General features: G+C 45.3%; 1 protein-coding gene across 1 annotated transcript in view; it reads right to left on the bottom strand.

Annotated features, from left to right (window-relative positions):
• Nucleotides 1-13,936, bottom strand: part of LOC120956840 (toll-like receptor 7) — a 117,562-nt gene extending 103,626 nt beyond the window's left edge. The window contains exon 1 of the mRNA XM_040378611.2: nucleotides 13,922-13,936. The gene's annotated coding sequence lies outside the window, so the exon portion shown is untranslated. The remainder of the gene's footprint in view (nucleotides 1-13,921) is intronic.
• Nucleotides 13,937-18,067: the final 4,131 nt, after the last annotated feature.

The raw sequence follows: 18,067 nt of genomic DNA, 5'->3' as shown, positions 1-18,067 counted from the left end.
CAGCCAGCCCGCGCTGCCGCCCGAAACTATCATTCCCATTTAGTGCAGCAAATGATGGAAATTGCCTTACTCAATAGCGCGCAAAAGATAAGTGAAACCCGGAACCGTAACGCGCCAAACATCAACAAAAACGCAGCTGTGTACAAATTCCATCAAAGTTTTCGCTTTTGCCCGACGATGGGAGAGCGGAAGGGAATCCGAACTCCCCGGCCAGTGTTGCATCCAGCGAGCTGCGCATCCAAGCTTTTTCCAACCTCTTCTTCCTTTGTGCTGCAAGAAAATCGTCCCCGAAGCAAGCGGAGCGCACGTGTAAAGAGGAAATGTAGGAAAACTTTTGAATTATGCATTTCGCTTTAGTTTTTCTTATGGCACTGGTAGAATCGCGCAAGGCAAAGACTCCTTCGGTTTGGTTGTAACCCGGGTGTGCCCATTCCACGCTATCCTCAGTTCCATTCTTAACACCTTTTTTATGCACCACTATTTGCATCCTGGATACTTTCTCTCTTCTTTTCTCTCTCTCTCTCTCTCTCTATTTCTCTCTCTCTCTCTCTCTCTCTCTCTCTCTCTCTCTCTCTCTCTCTCTCTCTCTCAGTCTTGGCGATCCAAACGACCATCTGCTTCACTTAACTTCCCATCCGCTCCGGGCTGTCCGGAAGGTTTTCGCTTTCGGTTTCCTTTTTACGTTCCCGTTTTCTTTTCTCTTTCTTTCAACGACAGCGATGGCCATACGGGAGCCCCTGCAACAGACTTCAAGCTTCCGGTATCGCGTGCTACTGCTGCCGGTGTCAGGCATGGAGATTTTTCCTTTTTTTTTTTTTGCTCCACCGTGAACGTGAAGCCACTTTTATGCAGCCAATCTCTCTGGGCTACGGTGCACGGTTGTCTTCAAAGGGAAAATGACTCCTCCAGTAAGGGCCGATACGAAGGTGCAGGGTTCCAGCAGGAAGACCAGGGAGGGGGGAACAAACTTTTCAATATTGCACAGACATTCAAGGGCAAAAGGCTCGAGGACAACGCGGGGGGTTTCCCGTTGTGTGTGAGAAATTGTTGCCCATCGGTAGTTTTGTGTGCTTAAGTTTTTCTTTTGCCATTCTCTGTTTCGTGTCTTTTCTTGTTTCGGTCTGGGGAAAAGTTTCCCACAGGCAAGGAATGTTAAAAGTGTTCGATTCTGTGCAACGATAGGATGGAAATGTATTTTCCGCGAGCAGCTGCAGACCGTATGTACGAGCGAAAGTGTTTATTATGTATGATTATTAAAGCTAGAAAAAGGTATTTTTTAAGATAAATTTTTGCTAAGGGAAGGCGCTTTGGACTAGTTTCGATAGGCTGTTGGCGTTGTAGGAGTCATGGTGTATTCCATTTTACTGTTCGTTTGACGATTCAAATTACAAAATTCACAACATTAATTAGATTAATTAGCAACATTACCTCTTCCAGTAATTGTGTATACATGATTGAAATTAAAGCACTACACCAAAAAAAACGACTCATATAATTATAGCCGATGATTCGATTAGAGCATGCAAATATTCCAATTCAAAAAACCATTCGCCATGAAAAAGCTTTTTTTGCGCACGTCGCACCGTACGCAAGGAAAGCTCCTACACATTCAAAGCCCTCAAAGCGAATCGGACGCCCACTCACTAAAATCCCGACTGCCCACGAGATCTATCAAAACAAATCTATCTGATTGCATGATTTCCTGCCGGCCCAGCACTTCAACCACTGACTGATGAATATTCAACGGTACGGTATGTTTTTCCCTTTACTTTTCCTCTTCAAGTACATTTTCCAATCGCTCGCCTTATTTACCATACGAGCAAGGAAGGATTAAACGGTACGCCAGGTCCGTACGTCTTCTTTGGATCAGGTTATGGTCGATCGTAAAACGGCCGAGAGGAACACATTCGATCCAGTTTCGAGTTGTGTGATAGAAAGTTTTTCCCTCATCACAGACTCGCAGCTTATCGGGTGGGCTTCCCTTCGCCCTTTACTGCAGATGTAAGCCAAACTGTTGGGGTTTCAGTTCCTTTTTTTGTGTGTGTCGCTTTCTTCCCTCTCTGATTCCCAGCATCTCAGAAAAATGGCCACTTCCAATCGACCACTCCGTGCACTCGAAACCACCGCCAGTGAATGTGTAAGTAAATAAGCATACATTATTTAATGCTCCAGATGGAATCGCTTTCAAAGCGGCCCTGGACGTGGGCCGATCCTCTTCCTTACAGCTAAACGGACACGATTCCTAGAATCTTACCCCTCAGCCAAAGGCAAGGGAGCGAGGAAAAACGACCAAATAATAACAGCAGCGACCACGCAAAGCCACAGTCCCAACGAAAGAGGGGGAGAGGGACAACTCCACCAACACTGGAAAATTGCTGGAAAAATGTTTTTCCTTTCAAAAAACGGCAACCGCCAAACCAAAGAGATTGATGAAAGATGCCGCTGCCGCGTCGCAAATTGCCAACCACAACGCAAGCCACGAGACGTTTCGCATCGCATGTACGACACAGCTGCAGCATCCATCACCCAGCGGCAGCCTGTGGAAGCAAACTTTTGGGCCACTCGGACCTAACCAACCGAAATGATTGGATCGGGCTCTCGGGCCTGGTGTGACGCGCGCGCGCCCGCGTGTGGCGAGTTTTTCTTGACGAAGAATTTATTGAAATGTAAAAGCTCGGCGACCGAATCGATGTTTTCCCAATAAATCAAATTGGATTTGCCCACTTCAGAGTTGGGTTTTTTTTCTCTCGCTCTCTTCACAACCACTTTTCCTTTCACTCGTTTCCAGCACGAGTAACGCGCCACTCGAGCGGGCTAAATGAGGAACAAAGGGTCTGCTGGTCCACCAGTTTTTGGGGAAAATTTTTCTGCCACTCGACCGGGGCCGAAAGTGGGCAAATTTGGGAAGGATTCTGCCAAGCGTCGTTCGAGCGTGTCCGGCCCGAAAACAGATGGCGTTACGATTTGTTGGTGGGAAGGGAAAGCTAATCATAACTCTTGTTATCCGAGAGGGCAGAGAGGATGCCAAGTGAAAGTGATTCGCATGCAAATCACAACTTCAAGATGGAACTTTAGTGCTGGAAATGTCGTTCCGAAAATAGAAACAAAATCGAGTTCGATGGAATTGGTTCTCCAAATATGTTTCTGTATACAATCAATGCTCAACGTCGTTTGAATGATTATTTCACCAGAATTTAGATTCCTTGCATCATTGAGTCTTTCAGATCAAATCTCTCTCACAGATGAATTCGCCCACTTTCCTTTGTAACACACCACAAACACTCATTCTGTGTTCAACAGTCCGATTTAATTACTACATAAATTGGTTCCGTTTCCGAGATCAACTACTCACACGCGCTTACACACGGAAACCATTCCATTCCAAACACCCACCTCAAGCAAACATCATTTCTTCCCAAGCGCCTCTCCTAGCACACAGTCCCTACTGATGGACGATTAAAATTTCCAATTAAATCAGCCAAGAAACAAATCAGTCGTATACACATGTCTTTCACCGGCGTGCCAAGCGCCATTCCTACTGGAATTGGATTCGGAATTCCTAGTCCAACTCCTCCCATTGCTCAGGTGGCTGAGGAGATAGCTAACACATCCATCCATCCCCCCCCCCACAGCCCCGACCAGTCGCAGGCTTTTCAGCGGCTCCCTAATGAATAATGTAAATTTTTCGCTCCTAGAACAAGAAGAGCAAGGTAAATATTGATTTTACTAAAGTGAAACAAACAAAACGGCGCCCGAGCCGCCGCCCAGCCCGAACCAGATACAGCGGACTAGAAACTGCTGTGTTTGTCTTCCATTTCGGCGCCGCTTGCGCTGCGTGCGCTTGCCGATTCCGTTTGATGCTGAGGAAGTGCTCAGTCCACTCACACTCCCTCCCAGCTCATGACATTACGATAGTGATAGGGAAAAACCTCGACGTGTACCTTTAATCATACAAAACGCTCATTTTGTGTGTCTGGTGTGATGCAGCGCCGCCGATTCGGGTGGATAGAGCAGGGTCGCACCATAATGTAATTGCTTTAAACGCTTATCGCAAACATTTGGCAGGCATCATCGCACACAATGGCCAACCAACGGATGGTACGGTGGCGGGGAAAATTATCTTCAAAAAAGTAAATTTAATTTTTCTCTCCATTTGCTTTACGCACGCCAAGACGGGGGAATTTCAAATGGGCCGGCAGGGTTTCTTGAAAAATTGGAGGAAAGTAGACGAAAGAAATCTCTGAGGTTGTCTGATTTGTTTGATATTCTGCTACAATGGAAGAATGCTGTTTGGTATAATTTCCATTAAATATTCATGCTTTATTGGACCTACAGATCTCCCGAGCTAAATCCCACCAACCCTGCACCGATGGAACGGTAATGTGAAGGTTGCGTTTTATGTCCTTTTTTACCATTTTCCGCTGCTCATTTCCCTAGCGATGTGTTAAGTGGACGGAATATTCAACCGTAAAACAATACAGCCAAATGGGGATTAACCAAACCGTCCAAAAGAAAAACCCACCGCCGTTTGGAACTTCCCTGCCCCCAATGTACATGTTCATGTTGCGTTAAATCCTCCCTAAAACGGTTGGTCAAATAATCAACAGAAATGAGAGTGAAAGCGAGGAAGAGCGCGGTACAAAAAGAGCAAATGTGCCTTTGCAATCGGAATAATTTAGAAAGCGGCGAACAACAACAAAAATATATCCTTCACTCCACTTCAGAATTCAATTCCCGGGAAAAAGTTTTTATCGCTCCGGAGCGCTTGATAGAAAAGGGCAAATGTTTGATGGGTTGTACCATGCCAGTGGCCAGCCGTCGTCGTGCTTCCCCCCGCCACGTTCGTTTCGTTTACTTTTATGGTGCGTGCACTCTCATTAATTCCATTGTTGATTCACTCTATTGAGCGTTTTCCCTCGACTGTGTATAGGTTTTTTTTTCCTGCTTTCTCTGCGGACGCAAAAGTGTGAGCCTGCAAGAGCGTATATTTATTTTACAGCACAGCCAAATCTTCCTTTCCTTGTACAGCGTGTGTTGCAGCTAGCTTCTTGTTGTTCCACGTTTAACGTGACGCAAGTAGAGGAGCTCTGTTTGCTGCGCAATACGTCCTCTGGCCCTTCGGGAATGACGACAAGTGCTCATACAGTATTCAACAGTGCATGCGCTTCGGTGGGCACACGGGAGGGCAACTCTATTTGAAGAACAACTTAAGAAATGTTTTTGATTTCCTGATCCAAACCTTTAAACAACCCCTCGTTCGAAAGGACGGGGCCGGTTCTTTCCGTCAACAAACATGGACGATGGTAGGTAGCGTGTGTTTACTATGATTACACCGCCACGCCACGTGTGTGCGTGTGTGTGTTTGACCAACTCTTCTACCCCTTTTCCTGCTGCTGTTCCTCTTTATTTACCCACCAAGGAATAAGGGGTGCCTCCTAGTGTTTCCTTGACTTTAAAATCCTTTCCACTCATTCGCTAATCTCGAAACCTGTTCCAAAACCTGCAATAATTTCACCCAGCATGGGGTCCTGGCGGGTTTGGTTGCTGTGAGTGTGAGCATACTTCGGCTACGGCACTGCCACCCCACAAGATTAATGCGCCACAATTTGTATCGACAATTAATGGGGGAAATTAATTGGATGGGATGAATGAAATAGTTTTGACGATGCATTGCCACGACCATCTCCTTCTACGCTCGCTTCAGTTTACCCCTCGTGAATGTGTCCTTTCGATGTACCGGAACAATCATACGAACACAGGGACACACACACAGCAAACAACGACGTAACATCGGTGAGATTCCAATTTAACTTTAAGGAAAGCGCTCGTAACCTGCCACCGCGGGAGTGATTGATTTAGGGGTAATGTGATCATTATCACAGTTGGGTAGCTTTTGGATTGGTTTTTTTTTCCATACCGGTCCTTCTACTTTTTGTAACGTGCTAAAAAATTACTTCCCCTGGAAAATTACAATATCACAATCACGTGGAATCAGGGAGCGAGTGGAGTGGAGATCAGCCCTTCAGCATTTGTTGGTTAGTTCCGGGGATTGGACCACCCGTTGAGTTCGGTTTATCATTGATTATCAAATTAAAATCCCGTCCACAGGTGCCACTTCATTACGGGACATTGTAACAAGTTCATTATGGGGCGGGAGAAGATAATTTTAAAGTTTGTTTACAATAATCGAATGTCCATCATGGTGACACGTTGCAATACTTCCGAATGGTAACTTGAACCAGAAATGGTAACTTGAGCAGCAAGATTTATGGCACTGCAATAAATATTCATTTTATGTCAAGGGAAAACTTTTGAATTACTCTGAAACGCAATAAATCACTAATAAAAGAAGACAAACTGTGTTAAAAAGCTTATAAACACCATATTAATTACATTAGGTAACACGATTGCATACCTTACGGGGCAAATCTTCGCGCTACTAAGAACGTATACAATCAGCTAGAAAACTTTGTTTGCTTCAGGCATTCCTCGTATGTTTTCTCTACATAATCGGCATATTTCAGAAAAACTCTACAATTAACCACTTTTCGAAATATTTTCCACTGTGTTGTTCATGTTTTTATCCCAAAGCTTAGGTTTATGGAACCAGTTCAAAGAACCCATTTTCCAGCATAATCGAACCAAAACAAAGGAACCAATCTTGAAAACAGCGTCCACCGCACCGACCTGCTTTGCTCTCGGAACCCAAAAGCTACTAAAAGAAACTTTGCTCAATTTGTAGCGTGCGTCAGCAAAGCCATTAAACTTGCCCACGTGGTGTGCGGCTCGGCTCCCGCACCTTAGAACAAACCCATAACAAGCGCATAACATAATCAGCAACTTCCGTCCGTTAATTGGCTTCGCATTTTTCGACGAATGTTCCGGTGGAGGACGCTAACAGGGAAGAAACCGAACTCGAGCCTTACCGCGAACCCACCCGGGCGGCCGCCTCGTGCTCGCGGTTGGACGCTTTTTAAGCAGGCGAAACGGTGAAATAAAATCTAAGCCTACCCTCATACAAATTGCCTACACAACGCGAAAAACAATCCAGCACTGACAAGAGCGACAAGAGTGCGCGAAACAAGACATCATTTGTTGGCAAGGACATGCGAGCGAGAAGAACTGTGAGCGCGGGAAAGAGAAAAAAGACGTACTGAGGCCAGCAACCTCTATCCATTGCGTTCGGCGCCACATTACGCACCAACCGGAAAGATAAACAAAATCCTGATGAAATAATACGGCGTAAATAACGGTCTGGGGGTCCCCATTCCCGCTCGACACCGACAGGAAGACACAAAGGAAGGACATTGTGCTGACGTGAGCTGCGAGGACGAGACCCCGCATCGGCGGTAATGAGGAAGACATATCACGGTTATGATCTTGTATTGTAATCTGCAGTTTGCGCTACCACCACCCCAGTGCCTCCACACTGCTCTGATATAAGCAGCTGCGAGTGCAAATGGCGGAAAAGCCAAAGTGGATCGCATATTTCACCGTGTACCTTGTTTTTTTTTTATTCTTTCCATTGTCACCCAGATAACGTGTAAAAATACGACACTACGCCGAGCGACGCCATCCTCACTTCATTAATCTAACTCAATGTCGCTCGACGCGTCACCTCGTCAGGAGCTGGGTGGCAGGGGCGGTAGAACAACATGATAAGCATAAATTCGCCATCGAATTGAGGTTTATTGCGTGTCGCGCCAACTTCCTGCGTGCTGCAGGTAAAACCCCCCGGAAGCGGAAGTGATAGTAATGCGATGCCTTCAATTGCTCGAAACCTCCCGGGAAGGAGGGAAGATTTCGGGTTTTGTCGATTCGCAGCACGTAGTTTTGAGGTGGGCACAAGGATGACAGTTGAAAGTGTAACAAATAGCGCATAATACCGGGAAGGAAGAAGCAATTTAAAATTGCGACACTTTGGTTCAAGGTGGATGACAATCGAATGTTTCGAAAGTCGTATCGAAACGGTTAGCTCAATAAGCGTTACATGCTGGGCAGTTTGCATACTTTCGGGGGAAATTCCTTCAAAACATTATTTTAATACGATAATTCCAAGAGTTATAGCTTTCCTTATTTACTATCAATTTGCAATTTGTTAAATGTCAACAAGTATCAAAAGAAACACCAACTACAAACCCCCATTCCCATGCACAAACTAAACACTTGTACATAACTAGTACCGAGCATCGATCAAAGCAAAACCAAAACCTTCCCATTTCTGTACTAGACCTTAGACGAGCGCATCCATCATCGGCGTAAATCCGTGACGAATGGCATTCTCCCCCATTTCTAGCCAAGGCACGGAGAACCCCAGAATGTCCGTCGCCGAATCTCAACACGCGTCCCACACGCCGCCCTTTCCATCCTCCCGGAACTACGCCAAAGAGACACTGACAGCAAAACAAAAGACTCCGATTTTAATGAGTATTTGCAATTCATCAGAAGTGAAAATTTAATGAATCGCAAACTTTCCGGAAGATGTAAACAATGAGTGTTTTTGGACCTGAAAGTGCTGAAAGTGGAAAGTGGCCGGGAGTCGGTAGTCGCCTTTTCGCACCCAACGTAAACCACCCACAGCAGCGACAGCACTGTAAATAGGGAAATTTATCAACCTTGCTGCTGCGTTGGTAGCATTCCTGCGGGCTGTGCTAATGCGTGGAGGGTCGTGGAGCGAGACCGCTTGCCTTTGATGCTGATTTGTCGGTGGAATCCGAAAAATCGACCCCATTTCCTCGTTCGTGATTGTGCGTTTCGCACTTCGAAAATCCTTCCCCGTGCCAATTAAATTGCGACCGGCGTCGAAAACCAAAGACAGGGCAGGGGAAGATGGCATCGGAAGTGAGTCATCTTCGCGCCTGACTGCCTTCGGTAATGGATCACAAATGGGGGTGCCGCCCGACGTAAGATGATGTCGGTTGCTGTACTCGGTGGATCTTTTTTTTGTATTGACGTACCCATCTTGAAATGCGCATCCTTATGCGGGTCAATGGACGCACCACCAAACACACTCACACACAATGGTGGCAGTGAAGGTGAACAACGATGCGCGGGTTTACAATTTGAATGTGGTTTTATCAACTTGATGCTCGAATTCTCCGGAGAATTGGACGCAATTCATCAATTCAGGGCAAAGAACATGACATGTTATCGTAAAGTTCGTTTGATTCTCACTCCTTGGAAAGATGGATTTTCATTTCATTCAACTTGGTTTGAAATTTTACAGATCTACATTGTATGGCTTGCATGTAGCTCCTCAAGCGGCACAACACGACCACAGAAATAGTCATATCATGTTGGAATACACTCTCGAGGGAGTCCACATCTACCGTTTCCTATTCCGGTATCGGATCGCCAGAATTTATATGATAAACTTAAACGATAAAATTATAAAACTTATTTATGAAACTATATTTTCTCGCCTCTCTCTCTGTTACAGTTTGCACTTTGCGCTCCACTTGCAAGCCTCGTCAGTCCTTTACGGTTGTTCCTGTTTCCAGCGCAGCACCATAAGCCCTATCTACTCGACTCGAAAAACGCTAGCCCTACGCCGCCTTTTGCAACGGCAAAGGAATAAAAACAGGGACCTGTTCCTGGCACCTGCACCACGTAAAATAGGTTATGTTGCAGGTGAACGAGTAAAAATTTCAATATATATACGATACATGCGCCCATGCCTTCAAACCCCTCTTGCCCGGGCAACAAGCGCAAAACTGCTGCACCGAGACATGGCATGGGCAGGATGGTTCTGGTAAACCTCTGTCTTTCTGGCCGCATGATTCATGACACTCTGCATGCCGCAGTGTCCCGGGTGTCGTTGCCACCTTGTCCCCGACTGCAACACAAGATTGCCTGCGGTTGGCCATTGCACTCTGGTTTATCGCATTAAGTGGCATAGCACACAGTCCTTTTTCTACCACAGATGTAGGCCTTTCAGACCGTTTCCGGGGTGAGTCAACTGAGAATCATAATGCATCTCTTGGGACAAAACCAGACACTATTGAGTTCGTTCGATTTATTCAAACCCTGAATGGCGTTAAAAACATAAAAAATGATAGCAGGATCATGTTTTTGCAAGTGTTTCTGATGAAATGTCGAGCAGATTGCATACTTTGAGGGAATCATGACGTAGTAATAATTACAATAACGCCTAGCTGTATGCAATCTGTGTACGAAAAACATCTTTATTCACTGAATTACCAATTGCTTTACCTTTATTGATACATTATTGAACAAAAAACGTTCTTTGGGATGACAAATTTGAAAATACTGTTGAATAGACAAACTCTTTTCTCTCATTTTTCTACTCAGAACATGTTTACAAGGGCATTCAATTTCTTGTTCTGAAAGATGTAAATCTAATAATCTGCTCTCGAAAATCTAATCTACCTATTCCTTACACTAGTGTGCGTTTGTTTGTGCATGTAAACGATACCTTATTTACCTTGTTGTTCGATTTTAAAAACAACAACCCCCTTGGCCACGCGTCCTCCATTTCTATCGCATATTATCTAACTTAGAGCAAACTGGGGCTATCTTTTTCATATACAAACAGCAACTAGCTTCCATACATAGAGGTACACACCGATCTGTATCATAACTGCAAACCAAACAACTTCCTCCGTCTTGCCAGGTTAGCACCCTCACAGACATTAGAGTTTTTCCAACGGAAATCAAATATTGTAATCACTGAACGAGCACAAACACCACCAGACGGTACGAACTACTCAAGAACCGGCATCCGTACGGTCTACCTCCAAGCGGATGAAAGCTAATCTCTCTGCCTCGGTGAATGGCAACGCAAGCTGGCAAAGTTGTTTGCACACACTTTTCGAAAGATGAAAACCCGTAGCGGAAAGTATCACAAATCCAAACACACGGACTACGGGGTGCTCAGAAGGCAGTTGATATAGCAAGGAAATAAACAATTCTACCTCCGGACTAATATTTCAACTTTAGTCGGAACGAAAATGGAAAGAAAGCTCCGATGCTTGTTTTTTAAAAGCAATATTTTCCAAACAATTCAAACACGTGCATCGGACAAATTTACGCAAACCCAAAAGCTTTCGGCCTGAGCTTTGCTCTTGGCCAAAATGGGAGGGTTATCTTCCTCTCAGGCATAAATAGTATCCCATTACCCGACACCCGACGACCTTCCCACACGAGTCGCATGATCTTTTTCGTCGCGAAAGTTCGCTAACATCGAACGGCAAAACAGAAAGGGCTGAACAGCTTGGCGTGCACAACGCACAGTGCGTCATAAATATATTTTGAAGCAATATTGGATCGCCTTGCTACATGTAGGGTGGAGTTTTCTTTGTCCCCCACACTTACCAGCTTTGTTGTGTCTCTGGTCTGGTTCGTGTCCGGGATGACTTTCAACTACAACGACCCAACGGGCTACACACTTAGAAATATTACCAGCCACCCGATGAATTGTTGTGACACTTCATAACCTTTCCACGAAACAGTGTAAGGGTTTTTTTTTTTGTGTCATGGCGAGAGACATTCACAATGCATGAAATTGTGATTTCTTCGCTCGTTAATACAATTCGTTTTCGCCCTTGCCTCCCGGAATGTGCCGAGGAATGAAGACATCGCGGGGGACAGAATGTTATAAAGCACAAAAAGAACGCACGATGATAAAGCCATTCATTTTGCAGTTTCGGTCCGGGACGTCGACAGCACGCGGTAAGTGTTTCCGAATTCATGCACGCGCCACTATATTTTCTCCACCAACAGTTTTAAGTGACGTAAGTAGGGTTGTTTGTAGATTTGAAATAAATATGGCATTCTTCTAACCCAAGTGTGATTGTCTTGTAAAAGAAGTTATGCAAGCTGTGATCTATGTGAAGCGCCTTTTTATGAAAACGCCCAAATGTATGCAATATGCTCGACAAAATCACTCGAATGCTACAAACGCAGGTTAAATCTTCTTTTTTATTCACATTTTCTTTATGGAAACTGAAAGAAACATGCTTTTAGTCACTTGCTCTTTCCTTCACAAGCATGGCTACATAAGTCTCGCGAGGTCCTTGCAGTGCATCTTCCAAAATGCTGCAACTGTTCCAAATCGATCTTTCATCGCGCATAGTACGGTGCACTCGTTGCTACATTATGTGCTTGCAGCCGACATGGCGTCATGTTTTGCTCCGAAATTGCTGTCAGATTCAATGCTGTCAGATGTGCCAAAGCTTAACGTTGCCCGCGCAATTCTTACAACCCTCGCGGAAAGATATTGGCCATTCGTTATCCATTATGAAAATGGATGACATTCTGCTGCGAGCGCGAAGGAAAGCAGGGTTTCTCCGCATACTTTGTTTGGCTTATTGCCGGCGTGTTTTATAAAACATGTTTGCATTATTAAGCAATTTATGGACTGCAAGCGAGTGAATGCTTTTGCTCCTATTTCACCAATTAGCATTTCTCCCCGTCCCTGGCGCGATCAACCGGCGTCCCATTAGCATTCCACTTCGACAGTCTCGCCATTAACTGTGCTGCGGCTGCTGCAAATGTAACTTTAATGGCAACTAATGTGCGTCCAACACCAACGCTCTGGCACGGTGCACGGTGCGAATAAATCATCGATGCTGTATTCTTTTTTACGCTCGCTGCTCGCTCGTCCCTATCTTGCTAGCGCTAATGTATCATAATCTAGCACGGCATAAGCTGGCGTCCGCCACAAAAAAATATGCACCAAATAAATAGATACGAATGCAGCAGCCGCTTGTTTCTGCTTTCAGCCACAAATTCGGCGGAAGCATCCAAAAGCAAAACAGATCTAGAAGCTATTTAGCCAAACACTCTTCGCTTGACCGATGCATCCGGGAAAGTTGTACCGTTTTCCCTCTACTGTGGTTCTGATTTTTTCCTCCTTGTGCCTGATTTTCGAAATGGAGTGTGAAAAACTGAAATGCCATTAAAATCTCGCCACTCAGGGATTCCGAATTTGGCACGGCACAAATTGAGCTAAATGAAACGTTTTCTTTACCACCCCATACCCCTTAGCTTGCGCTCACAGCCACACACACTCACACGTTGCAAATTACAATTTAATGTACAATTCTCGTGTCACCAAACCTACCGCTATGTTTACCTTGCCATCCAGCGCGCGTCGTTAAATCATTAGTCGCGAGCGCGGAAAATCCTTGTTTTTCTTCCTTTCCGCTTCCGGGACCGGGTTCCGGGCGTCCAATGCAGCTACTCGTTAAGTCAAAACATTAGCCCGGTACCACTTAATCAAGTACAATTAACCACTCACGGGGTCGCTTTTATTCGGGTTGCTTGTTTCGCTTGTACCACTCTCTATTGAAATGCTAATACTCGTCTTAGAGAGGCCATGTTTTGCTCCTGTTTTCCTAGACTTATGATTGTAGCGTGGAAATACAGACCAAATTAGTCATACGGAGGTTTGATTCCATTGAACAAGAGTTTCAATATTGAAATGGAAGTAATTCCTAATCAATGGTTTTCCTTCTCATACACTATGAGAAAAGAAACGGACAAAAATCATTCTCATAGAAGTGTTTTGTTCAACTTTTTGCATAATTTTCGGGACAAATGCATGCTTTTAGGACTATTTGTACCTTTAACCGCCTAAAACTATGCAATTTGCTTGACAAAAACGACGTCCCAACGAATTAAGCTCAAACCATCAATTTTCAGCCACAATTTTGTCCAACTATATCAAACCCTACAGTACAATATTGTTAAATGCCTTCGGTACTCCGGTTATGGACTTGGACCGAAAACATGCCGTTCCGGAGTCGAACAGCATGAAATTTATTCACATTCACTTGATTAGCCTCCGCCCGTGTACTGCTGATGAATGCTGAACGAAGACTGCGCGTGTATTTCGAAAGTGCTGCCAGTGATACGTTCTCACTCCATCCTTTTCCCAATTTCTCCGACAGATACGCACAAACACACACACACACACACGAACAGAGTGCCGATAAAATAAACCCCGACCGGCAACGTGCAACAATTTCTCCGGAACGGAGCCAGATTAATATTCAGCAAATAGCACGGTTAAATTAAATTATTGTTATTGAAAGTGTATTTGCTGTTCGTGCGTGTATGTGTGTATGTTTGTGTACTTATTTGTGTGAGTGTATTTCTTTCCCACCGATCGGCTCACGTTCTACCGAAGGCGTGTCGTCGAACGTGAAAATTCGCTGACACGAAAAGCGTAAAAATATCAATCCACCACCATTGCCATCGGGGAAAACTGTTTTCCAACATTCTAGCACTTCTTTTTCGAAGACGAGACCGATATCGCGATAAAGTCACCTCAAGAATCGAAAGTGAGTTGGTGTGATCAGATAATTGAAAAATTGGCACTGCAACTCCAGCGCGGTACAGCGTGGAGCGTGGATTTTCCCATTGGGGATGGTCAAGACAGTTTTGGGTTTTTGTACCAAATCCTGCCTGGGCAAAAGTATCACGTCCGGTGGGAAAGAAGTCGTTCGGTTTTTTACACTTTGCTTTTTCAAATATCAACAATCCACCAACCCACCTCCACCCACCCACCGTATGACCAACGTGTCATCAAGTTTTATAATAACTCGCAAAGTGACTTTTTTATACCTTTCCACACCTCGCGGAGTGCACACGGCGCGCCATCGAGACGCCACTGCTCCACAGAACAGTTCATAAATTTGACTCTCGACAGGGAGCTTTCAGCGTGTTTGTGTTTTTCCATCCCAACTTTTTGCGCCCTCCCCGTTTTCACCATGGTGAGCGAATCCAATTCCAAGAATCGGGAAAGTAGAACGCGTCCTGTGAGTAAATATTAAAACAGTCAACTGACGAACAGCGGCGTGTGACCACTTCCATTCCGGTCACGTAAGATTTTTCCATTACCGATCTAGAATGTTGGCGCGCCGCTGCCTGGGGAGTTTATGGCCACAGTCGTCGCCGTGTGCTGCAAGTAACGTAAGGGAGGCAGGTTTTGTGGGATCTTTTTGGGTAACGCATGAGGCTAGGAGGATTTTTGTGTATTTGGTAAAGGTTTTATTTTCTCTCGCAGTGTCTGCGAAGAGTGAGAAAAGTGTAAGCAAAGATTCTCTCAACTCGTCTTGCTACACTGAAAATGGGGGAAATGGGTACAGCGAATGAGTCACTAGTACAACCCCACTAGAGCTCCTCAACATTCGTCCTTGGCAGATAAAAGAAATGAGAAAAATAGATACAGTGCAGCTTTAATTGTTTTGTAACTTCATTTCAATCATAGCTTTGAATTATTATCCTTTTTTTAAATTTCAATCAATGTACGTTTTTTTATACATTGTCATGTTCATGCACTCTGAGACGCTTTGTTGAAATTGATGACATTTCTCCCCATCAAGCACTAAACCCCACCCAGCCTCATTGCTCACCATTACAGTCACAGAGTCACTTCATCCATATCAATTGCTTGTCCACTGCAAACCGTGCAACTTTGGCCAGCAACAGCAACAACTACAGTACAACTTTAGCATTCCCTTCGTCCCCCTGCACCTTCCCACCCACCTTGCCTACCTTCAGGCGTGCGCAAACTTCTCAATCCCTCTTCGCAACATATTTATGGCAAAGTTTATGGTCGAAAACACACGAAAACCAATCGCCGAACGTGCACCGGACATGACAATCATATCGCCGACGATGCACTGGAAGAGTTTTCTTTCGTTTTTTTTTGCGCCCCGTTCCCATTCGAGCACACGTTCTGCTTCTTATCGCAGCAGGACGGTGGCTGAACTATAATAACGGCCGTGATCATGACGACGACGGCGCCAGAAGGGTGACCAGTGCGAAAGATGACGACGACGATGGTTATGATTTCGATTACGAATACCAAGCGGGCCCGTCGAACTGTGCCCAGAATACTTGAGTGGTACAGGAGCACGGGATTGGGTGCTGTGTACTGCTTACCGTGGTCAAAACACTGAACCCATCTTTTACGCCCCGTAATGATGGACAATTTCCATTTTAATCGACTGCAAAAGAATGCGTTTACGGGACGGTTGGCTGGCAGTGAGTTGACTTCTTCATATGAACGGGCAGGATAATCAACATGCAAGCAACATATGCTAGTAGCAGTAGTAGTTTAACACCCTTGCAATTGAGTTGCTGTGGGACTAGGATGGGACTTTGTTGTTTATGTACTCCATAAAAATAAATATGCTTGTGTGTATGATGCCATGCTGGTCGCATCATCGATGACTGTGTATCGCCAGAAATATCGAAACGTTACGACTTGGACATCCAATTCAAACCACAACAAGACACGCAACGGTAGTTAGTGATCGTTGCAATTGATTCTTGCCTACCAAAACGTCATAATTGGCCTCCGAACATCACCACCAGTCGCGATCCTGTCACGAATGAGTATTTAATCGTCTCTCTAACTTCCCACCCGGGAAACACCACCTTTTTTTTTCGCGAAGTAGTAGTAAATAGCCCCCCGAAAATAAAACGCCACCGAAAGAAAACAGACAACCGACCCACTCATGGCCCATAAAACTTGCAATGCGCAATTTGAACAAAACGCCCGCATATGGACCCTGCAGCACTGAACGAACACACGATCTACGTGACGTTTGACTTTGGGGCGTTGGGAGCGAGTTGGGAGCAAAGCATTTCCAGCACTAACGCTCCCCACTGTTGTATGCCGTTTTTTTCTGTTGAAGGGCAAAACAAATCCACTCATAAGGCCAAACAAATAAACAACAAGCAAAAAAAAGGAAAAAAAGAACACTCGCCCCAAGTAGCGTTGATTTTGTTGCAGCAATGGAGGGAGGGCTCGGGAAAAACGGTCCGATAAAGCTTCGTTTACACCCACCCCGTTGTTGTTGGCTTTTTTCGTGGAAAGGGGAAACTCAAGGGAAGGCAAGAAACATTATACTAAAAAAAAGCCTCAAAACATCAAAATCAAACGAAAGAGTAACGGTGCGCGAGATGGGTAAAAAGGAAAATAATCATAAAAAATACACACTCACACACACATATGCGGAGACCTTCCACCTCACAATCCTCGTTGGCGAACGTACACACAAAAGGCCAAACCTCCCCTCAACCCACTGCTGGTTTTTGTTGGCCCCACCCCAAAAGTAAAACAAGCAGCCCGGAGGAAACACGTCCCAACCGCAGGCTTGGGAAACCCGGGGAAAGCTAATACGCGAACCTCCGTGGGGAAGAAAAACAAGCGACCCCCGAAAACGCAGGGCGTAACGGGGAAAAGGCGGCAGTGAGAGGCAGTGGCAATAAAATTTGAATAAATTGCAGATGTTCATGGCGCTTCCTGTCATCGAGCTTTCCGCTTTTCATTTCAACTTTCATTTCCTGTCTGGACGGATGCGTCTCGTTTCGCTTCGTCCGGCCTGCCCCGCGCGATTTCTTTCCCTACCAATCACACACACACTCGTACACACGTACACAGAAGAGTTTGTTTGGTGGAGCAGCGTATCGTTCGCAGGCTTTTTTTCGATTTTGTTTTCCCCTTCTTTTAGGCCTTCTTTCGGGGAGCTGGGGAGCAGTTACCGCCCCAGCAGTACACCTCCCCCCCGAAACCGACCGCTTCTTGGTTCAATTTCCGGAAAAGCTGTTTCCATGTTGCCGGAAACCGTGTGCAGGTTTGCTTTTCACCCTTCGGCGCTACTAAAGCAGCCTGAACCGTGCTGGAGAAGTAGATGGATTCCATTCCTTACCTTGGGCATCGGGGAAGAATCGTACAACGCCTACTTGACGTTACTCGATCAAATGGAGCCTCGCCTTCTGGACCATCAGGTGTCTGGCCGTGCAATGGCACTGCCAATAGGCTTGACGTTCGTACTTCTCCATCGATATTGGGCGCAATTGGCTCCATTCCCCGTGGTTGGATCTACGCCAAACACATGTGTCTAGGGGAGCGAATGTCTTCGATAATGCTCCGCAATTCTACAGCACAATGGCAAAACCGAGTTGCTTTTTTCCGCCGGAGCATCGTACTGTGTACCATAACATTGAGGTTTCAAATCAATATTCTAAACTGTCCATTACTAGAGAATACCAAGAGTTTGTAAACAGCAGTAAAACAAGCTTCGCTTTC

The sequence above is a fragment of the Anopheles coluzzii genome, chromosome 3 (assembly GCF_943734685.1).
Source record: "Anopheles coluzzii chromosome 3, AcolN3, whole genome shotgun sequence".
NCBI classification, from domain to species: domain Eukaryota; kingdom Metazoa; phylum Arthropoda; class Insecta; order Diptera; family Culicidae; genus Anopheles; species Anopheles coluzzii.
The sequence above is the reverse complement of the archived record's forward strand: the minus strand, read 5'-3'. Positions and strand labels throughout refer to the sequence as shown.